General features: G+C 33.7%; 1 long non-coding RNA gene across 1 annotated transcript in view; it reads right to left on the reverse strand.

Moving 5' to 3' along the window:
- Positions 1–598: 598 nt before the first annotated feature.
- Positions 599–11,952, reverse strand: part of LOC136031911 (uncharacterized) — a 246,470-nt gene continuing 235,116 nt past the window's right edge. Inside the window, exons 2-3 of the long non-coding RNA XR_010618611.1 lie at positions 5,107–5,253; positions 599–1,300 (exon numbers count right to left, since the gene is read on the reverse strand). This is a non-coding gene — a long non-coding RNA (uncharacterized LOC136031911). The remainder of the gene's footprint in view (positions 1,301–5,106; positions 5,254–11,952) is intronic.

Genomic DNA, 11,952 nt, shown 5'->3' on the forward strand with positions numbered 1-11,952 from the left:
GCGTTTCTAAACGTTTTCCAAGTATTTTTTTTTCTTCAAGACGTGTTTTTCGAAAAAATTTCTTCAAGAGATTTTTTATGTTTTTTTCCTCAAGACGTGTTTCAAAATGTTCTTTTAAATTTCATTAGTGGTAAATACCGGTGTATGAAACCTAGGCGTATTTTGTGGCTTGTAGAAATCCCAGATTTTATCGTATTTCAGCTGCAGTTAGTGCTGCTCTGCACAACTTAGGTTTTATCATGTTACCTATAAAAATTCCAGATTTCTTAAAACATAGACTTGATAAAATCTAAATTTTAAAAAAGCAATCAGATGAACCTAGGTTGCATAGAACAGCATTAACCAGTGCTGAAATATGAAAATATCCAAGATTTTAAAAAGCGTAAAGATAAATCTAGGTTGTATAAACCAGCACTAAGCACAATTGAAATTCGAAAAAAATCTGAAATTCGAAAACGTAACAGAATGAACTTAGGCTACATATACTAGCATTATCTACTGGGGAAATTCTAAAAAATCAAGAAATTAAAAAGATAAACCTACGTTTCATAGAGCAGCATTAGCCACATCAGAAATTGGATATATCTGAATCTTAAAAAACGATTGCTGAAATTACCTAGAACCTATATAAAAATATGTTTCATAGACCAACATTATCTACTGCTGAAATTTGAAAACATAACAAGATAAAACCTAGGTTGCATTGAGCAGTACTAACCAGAGGGGAAATTTGATAGAGTCTGAGTATTTTGAGAGCAGCACAATAAACCTAGGTTTGATAGATCAGCATTAACTACTTCTGAAATTTGAAAAAAAATTGAAAATTTTTAAAAGCGACAAGATATAATCTAGATTGCAGAGAGCAGCACTAACGACAGCTGAAATTTGAAAAAAAAAACTAGCATTGAAATATTACAAAAATCTGAAAATTGAAAAAGTAGCAAGATAAATTTAGGTTGCATGAACATGCATTAGCCACTGCTGAAATTCTATAAAATCTAAAATTTTAAAAAGGCAACAATATAAACCAAGTTTTCATAGACCAGCATTAATCACCGCTGGATTTTGAAAAAGTGACAAGGCAAACCTAGGTTGCAAAAAACAGCATTAACCACAGCTCAAATTTGAAAAAAAGTCTGAAATTTGAAAAAGAAACATACACTGAAATTAAAAAAAAACGAAATTAAAAAAAGCAACAACATAGACTAGGTTGACATAGACCAGCAGTAGCCAAAGCTGAGACTTGCCAAATTCGAAATGAAACAAAAACCTAGGTTTCGTGGATCAGTATTCAACACTCCTGAAATTTGAAAAAAAAAATTGACATTTAAAAATGCAACAAGATAAACCTAGGTTGCATAGACCATTAGTAACTACAGCTGAAATTGCAAATCCGCTGAAATTTTAAAAAGCAAAAGGTGAATATAGGTTGCATCACCATTAAGTATTGCAGAAATTCGAAATAAAATCTTGAATTTGAAAAAGCAATAAGATAAACCTAGGTTTGATAGAACAGCATTAACCACTACTGAAATGTGAAAAAGTAATAACTTAATCTAAGATTGCATAGAGCAGAATTAACAACTGATGAATTATGAGAAAATCTGATATTTAATAATCAACAAGATAAAATCAGTTTATTAAACCAACACCTACCAAAGCTGAAAAATGATAAAATCTGAAATTTGAAAAAGTAACAAGATGAACTTGGGTGGCATAAAGCAGTATTATCCACTGCAGAAATAAAAAAAAATCGGAAATTAAAAAAGCAACAAGAGGGACTTAGGTTGTATAGACCAACATCAACCGCTGCTTAAATTAAAAAAAAACAAAAAACAACAAGATAAACCTATGCTGTTTAGACCAGCAATAACCTCTGGTGAAATTTGAAAAAGTAAGAAGATAAACCTAGGTTTCATACACCAGTAGTAGCCACTGCTGCAATTTGTAAAATTCTAAATTTGAAGAAAAAAAACACTTCTGATGTTTGGAAAATTCTGATACTTGAAAAAGTGCAAGGTAAATCTTGGTTGTATAGAACAACATTAATAACTGCTAAAATTAAAAAAAAAATATGAAATCTAAAAAAGTAACAAAATAAACCTAGGTTGCAAAGATCAGCGTCAACCACAGCTGAAACTTACATTACCGAAAATTATAAAAAAGCAACAAGATGAACCTAGGTTGCATAAACCAGCGATATCCACTACTAAAATATGAAATATTCTAAAATTCTAAAAACCAAAAATAAATCCAGGTCACATAAACCAGCACTAACCACAGTTGAAAAATGATATAATCTGAAGTTTTTTTTTTAAAAATACAACAAGGCTAAGTTAGGTTAATAGACAAGTATTAACCATTGCATAAACTAAAAAAAAATCAATCAGGAAATTAAAAAAGCAATAAGATAGACCTAGGCTGTATAGACCAGTATTAATAACTGCTTAAATTTGAAAAAGCAGCAAGACAAAATTAGGTTGCTGAGACCAGAATTAGCCACTGCTGCAATTTGAAAAATTGTAAATTTGAAGAAAAAAACACTTCTGAAATTCAAAAAAATCCGATACTTGAAAAAGTAACAAGATAAATGTTGGTCGCACCAGCCACAGCTGAAGCATACGAAAGTTTTAAATTTTAAAAAGTAACAAGATGAACCTAGGTTCCATAGACCAGCAATTGCCACTACTGAAATATGAAACTATCTAACATTTTAAAAGGCCAAAAACTAAATCCGGGTTTTTTTGCATAAGCCAGCACTAACCAGAGCTGAAACTTACGAAAATCTCAAATTTTAAAAAGCAACAACATGAACCTAGGTTCCATAGACCAGTAATTGCCACTACTGAAACATGAAACAATCTAACATTTTAAAAAGCCAAAAATAAAATCTAGGTTTTTTCGCATAAATCAGCACTAACCAAAGCTGGAACTTACGAAAATCTGAAATTTTGAAAAGCAACGAGATGAACCTAGGTTCCATAGACCAGCAATTGCCACTACTGAAATATGAAACAATCTAACATTTTAAAAAGCCTAAAACTAAATCCAGGTTTTTTCGTATAAACAAGCACTAACCACAGCTGAAAAATGACGAAATCTTAAATTTGAAAAATCAACAGAGTTAACCTAAGTTGTATAGACTAGCATCAACCACTGCATAAATTAAAAAAAGTCAGGAAACTAAAAAAGGAATAAGACAGACCTAGGCTGCATAGACCAATATGAGATAAACGCTGAAAAGCTAACTTCAGCCTTTAGTGCCGTACAAATAGTGTTTTTTTTCTGACGCGAAGTAAAGTAATCTCTGCTACAATGATATTGGAATGGAGCCTGATTAAGCGTATTTATGGTATTTGCTAGACTCCTCCAGATTTTAGTAGTAATTTTATGATAGACCAACTGAGCTTATTTTACCGAATGATATTCTCCGGAAAAAGAGTGCCAAGCGTTTTTATGAAGGCAAACTTCCCCCCCCCTATTCAAATGAAGCAAACCTCACCACCTTGCACTTCTTTTATACCCATTCGTGCACGGAATGTTTTTTGAAGTTGTAAATATTATGTTCCTTTGGCGTATTTTGGTTTTTAGAAGACATTAGGGTACGGTCATATTCTGTCAGTGCTATGCGCTATGGTTTTGGATCACGATGCAGCTAGTTAATTGTTAGTTCATGGCAGTCATGATCTTCATTCGACTCGCTGGCAGACAAATATATTCTGTGTTTCAAACACTTTCCTGTAATGAACTCTAAGTGAGGAGAGACCCGGCCCAATGGCAATCGACATTCTATGAAATGAACTTCATAAGGACCAATGCTTCAAAATAATTTGTTTTTCGCTTTGATTTCAAATATATAAGTTTATGTTAATGTTAAACCTATCAAGTTTAATGTTACCCACCAAAAGGTACGAACCCGAATTTTTGAAAAAGAGGGAAAACATCCCCAAAAAGTCAGGTGATCTTTATAAAAAAAAAAAAAAAAAAAAAAAAAAAAAACACCAACAGATTAAGCAATGTTGGCGTAAATTCAATTTTCTTCTTTCTGCTTATCCTTCACAGACTCGCGCAAGCTAAATTACTTTCAGCTTTAAAAGAAAACTGTTCTTGTGTCATAAATTTTAAGAGCAGCTTCGGTAAAAATAATAGCACTAAAATCAGCTACATTTTTGGACGAAAAACCTGAGGCTTCACTTGGTAAATGTTTCGGCTCTTAAATGGCTTCTCAAAATCTCTAGATCCATAGTTCTTGTGTCATATTTTGAGCAATAAATTCTTTCAATTTCGAATTCATCATAAATGGACCTCATTCTAGTTTTGTAAGAAGTTCCAAAAAAGAAACTTTTTCAAAGAAAAGTAATGTATGACTTAGAACAAAGGGGTTAAGAACAAAAACAAATAAAAGCCATATAATGTATCAAACCTAAAACGAGCAGAATTTATTATGAATAGATAGATGATACCTAAAAAAAAAAACAAAAATCAAAGGAATCGAAACTCAAAACATATAGTTGTGAAAAAAGTACAAATGGCACTGTTGTCTTTGGTTACTTTGAAGCCGTTGGTTTACTAGGTTGTTGCCAAGAAAAAACCCAAAGGATTTTTCAAGTGTGTGATATATCTATAGAAGAATCTAATAGTTAATGGTAACAAACCGTAAGTAAGGAGTTGCCTGGGCTAATAGCAACTGAAACTCTAAAAAAAACAGATAGCCTAAGATAGGCTTTCAACTATATGGACGGATGAATCTGGTATGAATCTTTATGAATCTTGTGGTCTGTACTTATATCCATGATCCGGGTTTTAGGTGTTGTTTTGTACTCTTTGTGCTCGATTTGCATACTCCGTCTTGTTGCTTTTTTGAAATGACGAGTGAAAATAAATAGTTTAGATGTCCTTCATAATCTAAACGTATATGCTGTTTTCACTTAAGTCTACGATTTTTCAAAATTTATGAAGGATTTTAACACAGTATTTTAAAATGTATTTAAATATATCTGAATAATGGGGATCACTTAATTGTGGGGTATGTGAAAGAAATTAGAGAGAAAAAGCCTATTGACTGATTATCCTTTGCCAACACTATAATAGTTGCTAAAAACTAACCCCAAGGTTCCAGTCACTTGTTTCAGCAGCATTAGGCCTGTTGGCATTACTTGGGTTCCTTCTGTTGCTGTTTGGACTATGACCATCATTAGCTGCATACCTGGTATTGCTAGTTTCATTGCCCATATTAAGCTATGCCTGAATAGTCTGGAATTAAAAATGTTTATATGGAGGAAACTATATTTTGATTACTTCTGGATTACAATGTAAAATCGTAGAGAAAAATAATGATAATTTATTTTTAACCCGCTGCAAAACCGCAAAACAAAAGCACATCACTAGGAAAAAAAAAGGAATTTCAATCCACACAAATATAATACATGATCATTAACAGCATAACAATCGGATAAGCGGATGGAGACAACCTACACAGTATTATGAGTTAAAACAGTATCAAATCTTTTGAATGGCACAGAAATATCCATTTTATATTGGGATATTCATTTTGTTATTTATTTAATAACAATGAGAACATCTGGGGAGAGGGGTTATTCTCCTTCCTGACTTCGATCCAAAATTCTTCTCGAGAAAATCAAAATATAATAGTCTATCAAGGTGTTTTGTTTTCTCCAAAAGCCTGGTTCCCAGAAAAGTTGTTTTAACTTGAGGGCTCATTTCAAAGTGCACGTTTGAATACAGAAAAAAGTATTTTATTTCACAAGGAGGGGGAATAGTCGGCATTTTCGAAAACTAATGAAAAATAAAAGTATTTTTCAACTAAAAGTGCTATAGGAAAAGTTTTTCAAGCCGAATCGTGCGCAAGACATTTTCCGGGGGAATTTTAAGCGAGAATCGAATAGGATAAGGTGGATTTTTCTGGTGGTTGGTGGGGAGGATTTTATGTTGGAAAATTTTCCTTGAAGTAACTTTTCTTGAGGGGGAGTGAATTTTCCATAGAGGGTGAGCCACATTTCCCGGTAGCAGAGGCAACGTTACAGCGTTGCCTATAGCAAACCCCATACGGTTCCCAAAATTTAATTATTTATCTCTTTTCCCCAGAGGCACTTTATATGGAAGGGGTCGTCGTACAAACTTTGAAAGGGGCTCATTCGATTAGAAATTGAAAGCTCTAATGCCTTTTTTTAAGACACAAAAGTGATCCGAGGGCAACTAGTCCCCCAAGCCCTTTGTTCCCCAAATGTATCCGATATAAATTTTGATATAGCCATTTCAAAGATAATATAACAAAACTCTAGTGTTGACACAACCCTCCAGGGCCCCAGGGCAGGCGTTGTAAGCTATGTTCTGGAGGCATATATAATTCTTATGGAATTAATCCCCGTATAAACTTTAAAGAGGTCTCATTTAATTGGAAAGGAAAATTTTTGGTTCACTTTTTGAGTAAAAAACATCGAGGGGCGACTATCCCCCCCAAGCCCCTTTTCCTCAAACCCATTTGATAAAAACTTTGCGGTAGCCATTTTGTCAGAAATAGTTCAAAGGTCAGATAACAAAAACTCCGGTGTTGACATATACCCCTAGCTCCCTGTGGCAGGCGTTGTAAGTTATGCCCTGGAGGCATAGGCCTATATGTCTCTTATTGAAGAGATGCTCGTATAAATTTCAGAGAGGGCTCCTTCGATTGGAAATTGAAAGTGCTAGTTAACTTTTTTAAAGTCAAACGAGATCGGACAGCAACTAGCCCCCCACACTCTTTTCCCCAAATGCATCCGATGAAAATTTTGAGATAGTCATTTTGTTAACAATAGTTCATAGGTTAGATAACAAAACTTTGGTGTCGAAAAAACCCCAGGGCCCAGGGTCAGGCGTTGTAAGTTATGCCCTGGGGCCATATATGGCTCTTACGGAAGGGATGCTTATATTAAACTTAGAGAGGGCTCAATTGATTGGAAATCGAAAGTTTTAGTTCACTATTGAAGAGTAAAAAGAGATCCCCGGGCAATTAGCCCCTAACACGTTTTTCCCCAAACCCATCTGATAAAAATTTTGAGATAGTCATTTTGTTCAAAATTATTCAAAGGTCAGATATCAAAGACTCTGGTGCCAACAGAAGCCCCCCAGGGCCTGGGGGCAGGCGTTCTAATTTATGCCCGGGAGGCATATATGGTTGTTATGGAAGGGGCGCTCGTATAAACTTCTGAGAGGGCTTATTTGGTTGTAAGTTGAAAAATCTAGTTCATTTTTTAAGAGTTAAAAGAGATCAGAGGGGAACTAGCCCCCCCTCCTCGGGCCCTTTTTTCACCAGACTGATCCGATACAAATATTGAGATAACCATTTTACTAAATAGTTAAAAGGTCAGATAACAAAAACTCTGGCACCAACACAACCCCCTCAGAGCTTGGGCGCAGGCATTGTAAGTTACACCATGGGGAGGGGGGTATAAGGTTATTATGGAAGGGATCCTCGTATTTAATTCAGAGGGGTTCATTTTATTGGAAATCGGAATTTCTAGTTCACTATTTAAGAGTCAAAAGATATTCCAGGAAAGTAGCCCCCCCCCATACCCTTTTCCCCCAAATCCATCCTATAACATTTTGAGGTAGTCCTTTTGTTGAAAATAGTTCAAAGATCAGATGACAAAAATTTTGTTTCGACACAACGCTCCAGGGCCCGAGGGTAGACGTTGTAAGTTGTGCCCTAAGGGCGTGTATGATTTCTATGGAAGGAAGTCTGGAATAAACTTCACAGAGGGCTCATTTGATCGGAAAATGAAACTTTTAGTTCGTTTCCCTAACGGTAAAAGTATCATTCTCTTACTTAAATTTAATAAAAAATAAGTTGTTAAACTGAAAGTAAGGAGCAACATTAAAACTTAAAACGAACAGAAATTACTTCGTATATGTTGTAAACAAAAAGAGTTTTGTTTACTATTGAGCCGGGTCGCTCCTTAATACAGTTCGTTACCACGAACTGTTTGATAACTAATTCTCTTACTTGAAGTATCATTCTCTTACTTACTGGCGACAAAGCTCTGTAAAATCAGTTTATCATTTTTGAGTATAATAATTAGGAGAACAGAATTCAAAGACTAGTGAAAATTTTATTAACGATTGGTTATTAGATCACGGTCGTTTTCAGGGAGTAGAGGTTATGTACTTGTAATCAATGGTGTCTTCACTACAAACAAGAGTATGGCTGTTGCTTGTTTCCCTAACGTAAAAGTATCATTCTCTCACTTTATATCAAATTCATATCTAGAATTATGATTATTTTACTTCAGTGCCTACAAAGTTCTGTAAAATTAGTTTAACTTTTTTATTATAATAATTGGGAATACAGAATTGAAAGACAAGTGAGAATAGGATTAAGGATTGGTAGTTAGACCCCGGTCATTTTCAGGGAGTAGGGGTTATGCATTTGTACTGAATGGTGTCTTCACTACAAACAAGAGTTTGTTTACTGCCTGTTTCTCTAACGGTAAAAGTATAGCTTTACTAAAAGGAATCATTTTACAAATATTTCCTTTTGTACTTATTACAACATTGAAATGAAATTGAAATTGCAGTGAAACCAGACCAGGATTTACCAATAGGCCAACTAGGCTCTGCGTCTTTCACTATTACTGTAGTGTTTGGGAATCCCCCAAAAATATTGCAAAAATGGCAAAAACAGTTGGACCTAGAAGCGTCAAAGCATTAGATCTGGTCCTTTATGAAACAAAATCTTGAGCTGTTGAGCTTTCATCAATTAATGTCATTAAATATCAAATATTTAGTTTAATTTATTAGTTTTTACCAAGACTGTTAATTTATTTTGGAAAAAAATTGTTTTGAAATGGAGATTTTTCAAAAGCTCGAAACTTTGACAATCAAAAGAAAACAGAAATTTATTTGAAAAAAAACTTTCTGAAAAAGAAGTTTTCTAAAGAAAAGTAAAGGCCATATTAAACTTAAGATGAGAAGAAATAAAAAACTGCAATAACTCGAACTCAATATGACAGAAACTACTATTAAAGAATAAAGGGAACCAAAAACGAACAGAAATTAAATACAACAATCATATCAAACAATCATGTTAAAAAAACATGCAATGGGTGCTAATATAAATGAATAAATAAATCTTATTCGAGTAAAGCTTAAGTTGAATATGCAAATCATTTTAAAACGAAGAAAGATATTTTGCCATTGAAGCATAGATGAAACCCAAAATAAACAGAAATTAAATAAACAATTATAGTAAATAAACATACAATAGGCTCTATTATAAATGAGTAAATAAATCTTGAAACGAGTGAAACTTAAATTGAATTTGCAAAACAAGCTTGAAACTAACAAAAATTTCTACAAAAAAGGGTTTGGGTTTTGCCTCCTTCTTTCGCTGTAAAAGTCTAAAACCTACTGCGTCACTGGCGCTTTACTGAAAACAAGTTATGTTACAAATATTTTCTTTTGCATTTATTACAACATTGAGAATAAACATAAAAATTACAGTTGGATAAAATCTTGAACTGATGATCTTTCAAAAATTAATAGCATTATATATCGAACATTCAGTTTCATTTTTTTGTACTGTTCAAGACTGTTCAAGATACATGTAGTTTTCAGTAAAGAGTACAATGACGGAGTAGGTTTTAGACATTTGCAGTGAGAGAAGGAGACACAACTTAAACTCTTGTTTATAGCTATTTTTGTTCGTTTCAAGCTTTATTTTCATGCTCAATTTAAGTTTCACTCGTTTTAAGATTTATTTACTCATTATGTTGCGAAAGCAACACTTTGGTTTTGCCGTAGTTTTTTTTTTCTAACACCCCGATTTCAGCTTATTCCTAGAAAGTGGTAAGGGTCTAACCTCTGAAGCCTAAATGGAAAGTGTTAACCATAGGCCGGCTTGACGAATAAGACTTTGTATTTTGGAAAGCTTCTTAGAACTCTTACCTTGGGCTAAAAATCTATTGTTTCTACTCATTTCTGTTCGTGATTTCAGCTGAGTTTATTATTCAGTTTTTTGCACTTGGGGTTGCGGTAGAGAAATGGTATCAGATGTGCCTTTTAAACTTTAAAGTTCTCTCATTGCTAAAGAAATTAGAGTTTATCCTTTGCTCCTTTCTAAGTGATGACGTCAGAAACTTGGCCTACGGCAAAAAAGTTAACTTTTGAACTACGACAGATAGATTGTTTTTTCGACGGCAGTCGATAGCTATTGATGAGCTGATCAAAATATATGTCATCCATTTTTTGGTAGAAAAACTTCTTCAGGAGATATACCAGTTTGAAAGTTTAAAGGAGTTGACAACTTCAGCAGTAAGGTATACACTGAAACCAAAAATAGGCCGATATCAATTGTGAGACATATAGGGGAGTTTTAAGCAAAAGTCGGCTGTTAGCTCATAATCATCTTCGGCAATGAGGGATTCGCAACTTTGGTGTACCTAGTATTTATTTTAAGATCCTTACGGATTAACAACTTCAGCGTTTAATCGAAGCGAGGAAACAAAACCAAATAGTTGCTCTCATAACACTTTACTCGGCGATGCCGAACAAAGGTTGCCGCAACACCTCACGTTGATCTAGTTTATGTTAGCATGTATTGTGTGTTAGTTTGCTATGATTGTTTATTTAATTTCTGCTCGTTTTGGGTTTTATTTATGCTTCAATAACAAAATTTTTTGTTCATTTAAAAATACTTTGCATATTCATCTTAGCCTTTACTAGTTTTAGGATTTATTTATTCATTTATTTTATTACCTTGTATATTTTTTTGTTATGATTGTTTATCTAATTTCTGCTCGCTTTGGGTTTCATTTATTATTTAATAGTAATGTTTGATAATTTTGAGTTTGATTATTGTAGTTTTCTATTTCTTTTTATTTTAAGTTTAATAAGGCCTTTACTTTTCTTTAGGAAACTTCTTTTTCGGAAAGTTTTCTAAATTAATTATCAAAAAAATCGATCAGGAACTATATTATAAAAACCAGTTTTTTCAGCTGAAAGTAAGGAGAAACATTAAAACTTCAAAAGTTATTACGTGTATGGTGGGGTTGCCCCCTCCTCAATACCACACTCTTTACGCTATAGTTTGACTTTTTGTCCAAGTTCTTTAATGACGACTCCTAAAAAACAAGGGCTATCTAATTAGAACAATAAGAAGCTTTTTTAAAAGTACTAAAAGCTTTTCGCGTGAAGAGCAAGGCATTGAGAAGCCCTATAACCATACTAAGCAACAAATTTAGAAAATCTTCGCAAAGATGACTGATACATCTCACTGATAAATAATTTAGATTATGTTTAGATAAAAGCGCAGTATCTGTATGCTTTAGTTTCGATGCTTGGATTCTTCACGTGATTCTTCACTACAAACAAGAGTATGTTTACTGCAGTCTACTTAAATTACAGTAGGCTCAGTCAGGCACGTTTCGAGGACTTTATTTTGGCCTTCAAGGAGGGTAGGAGGAGGGCTCTTAAAAACGAGAAAGGCAGAAAATCTGGGGGTTATATTGGAACATTCGAAACATTATCGTGATTAAGAGGAAATTTCGACCCAAGATTTCTACATGTCTAATTTGGGCGAAGTGCATTTTCTGAAGTTTTCAAAGTTACTATTAGTACAAATTAACTGGAATCATAAATTTTTCCATGCCTTTATGAACTAGGTTGTAAATCGTCCATTAGCCAAGACATTTCAGGAGCGTTTGAAGGGCTCATAGCAAACTGATAAATAAATTTACTCAGATTTATTTTTGCTTATTGCTCTGAAATTTTTACCGAGAGTTATCATTCATCATTGGAAACTGTTTTTAAAGTTGCCATTTGGTCTTTGGCAACTATCAATAAAGGTGAAGAACGTGATATTAACCGATTAACTTTAAGAGCAAGGCCGTATCCAGTAAGGGGGGAGGGCACTAGGTTTTACCCCGCCCCCAGAGGAAAAATTACGCATCTCGAAAA

This window comes from Artemia franciscana, chromosome 10 (assembly GCF_032884065.1).
Source record: "Artemia franciscana chromosome 10, ASM3288406v1, whole genome shotgun sequence".
Lineage (NCBI taxonomy): Eukaryota > Metazoa > Arthropoda > Branchiopoda > Anostraca > Artemiidae > Artemia > Artemia franciscana.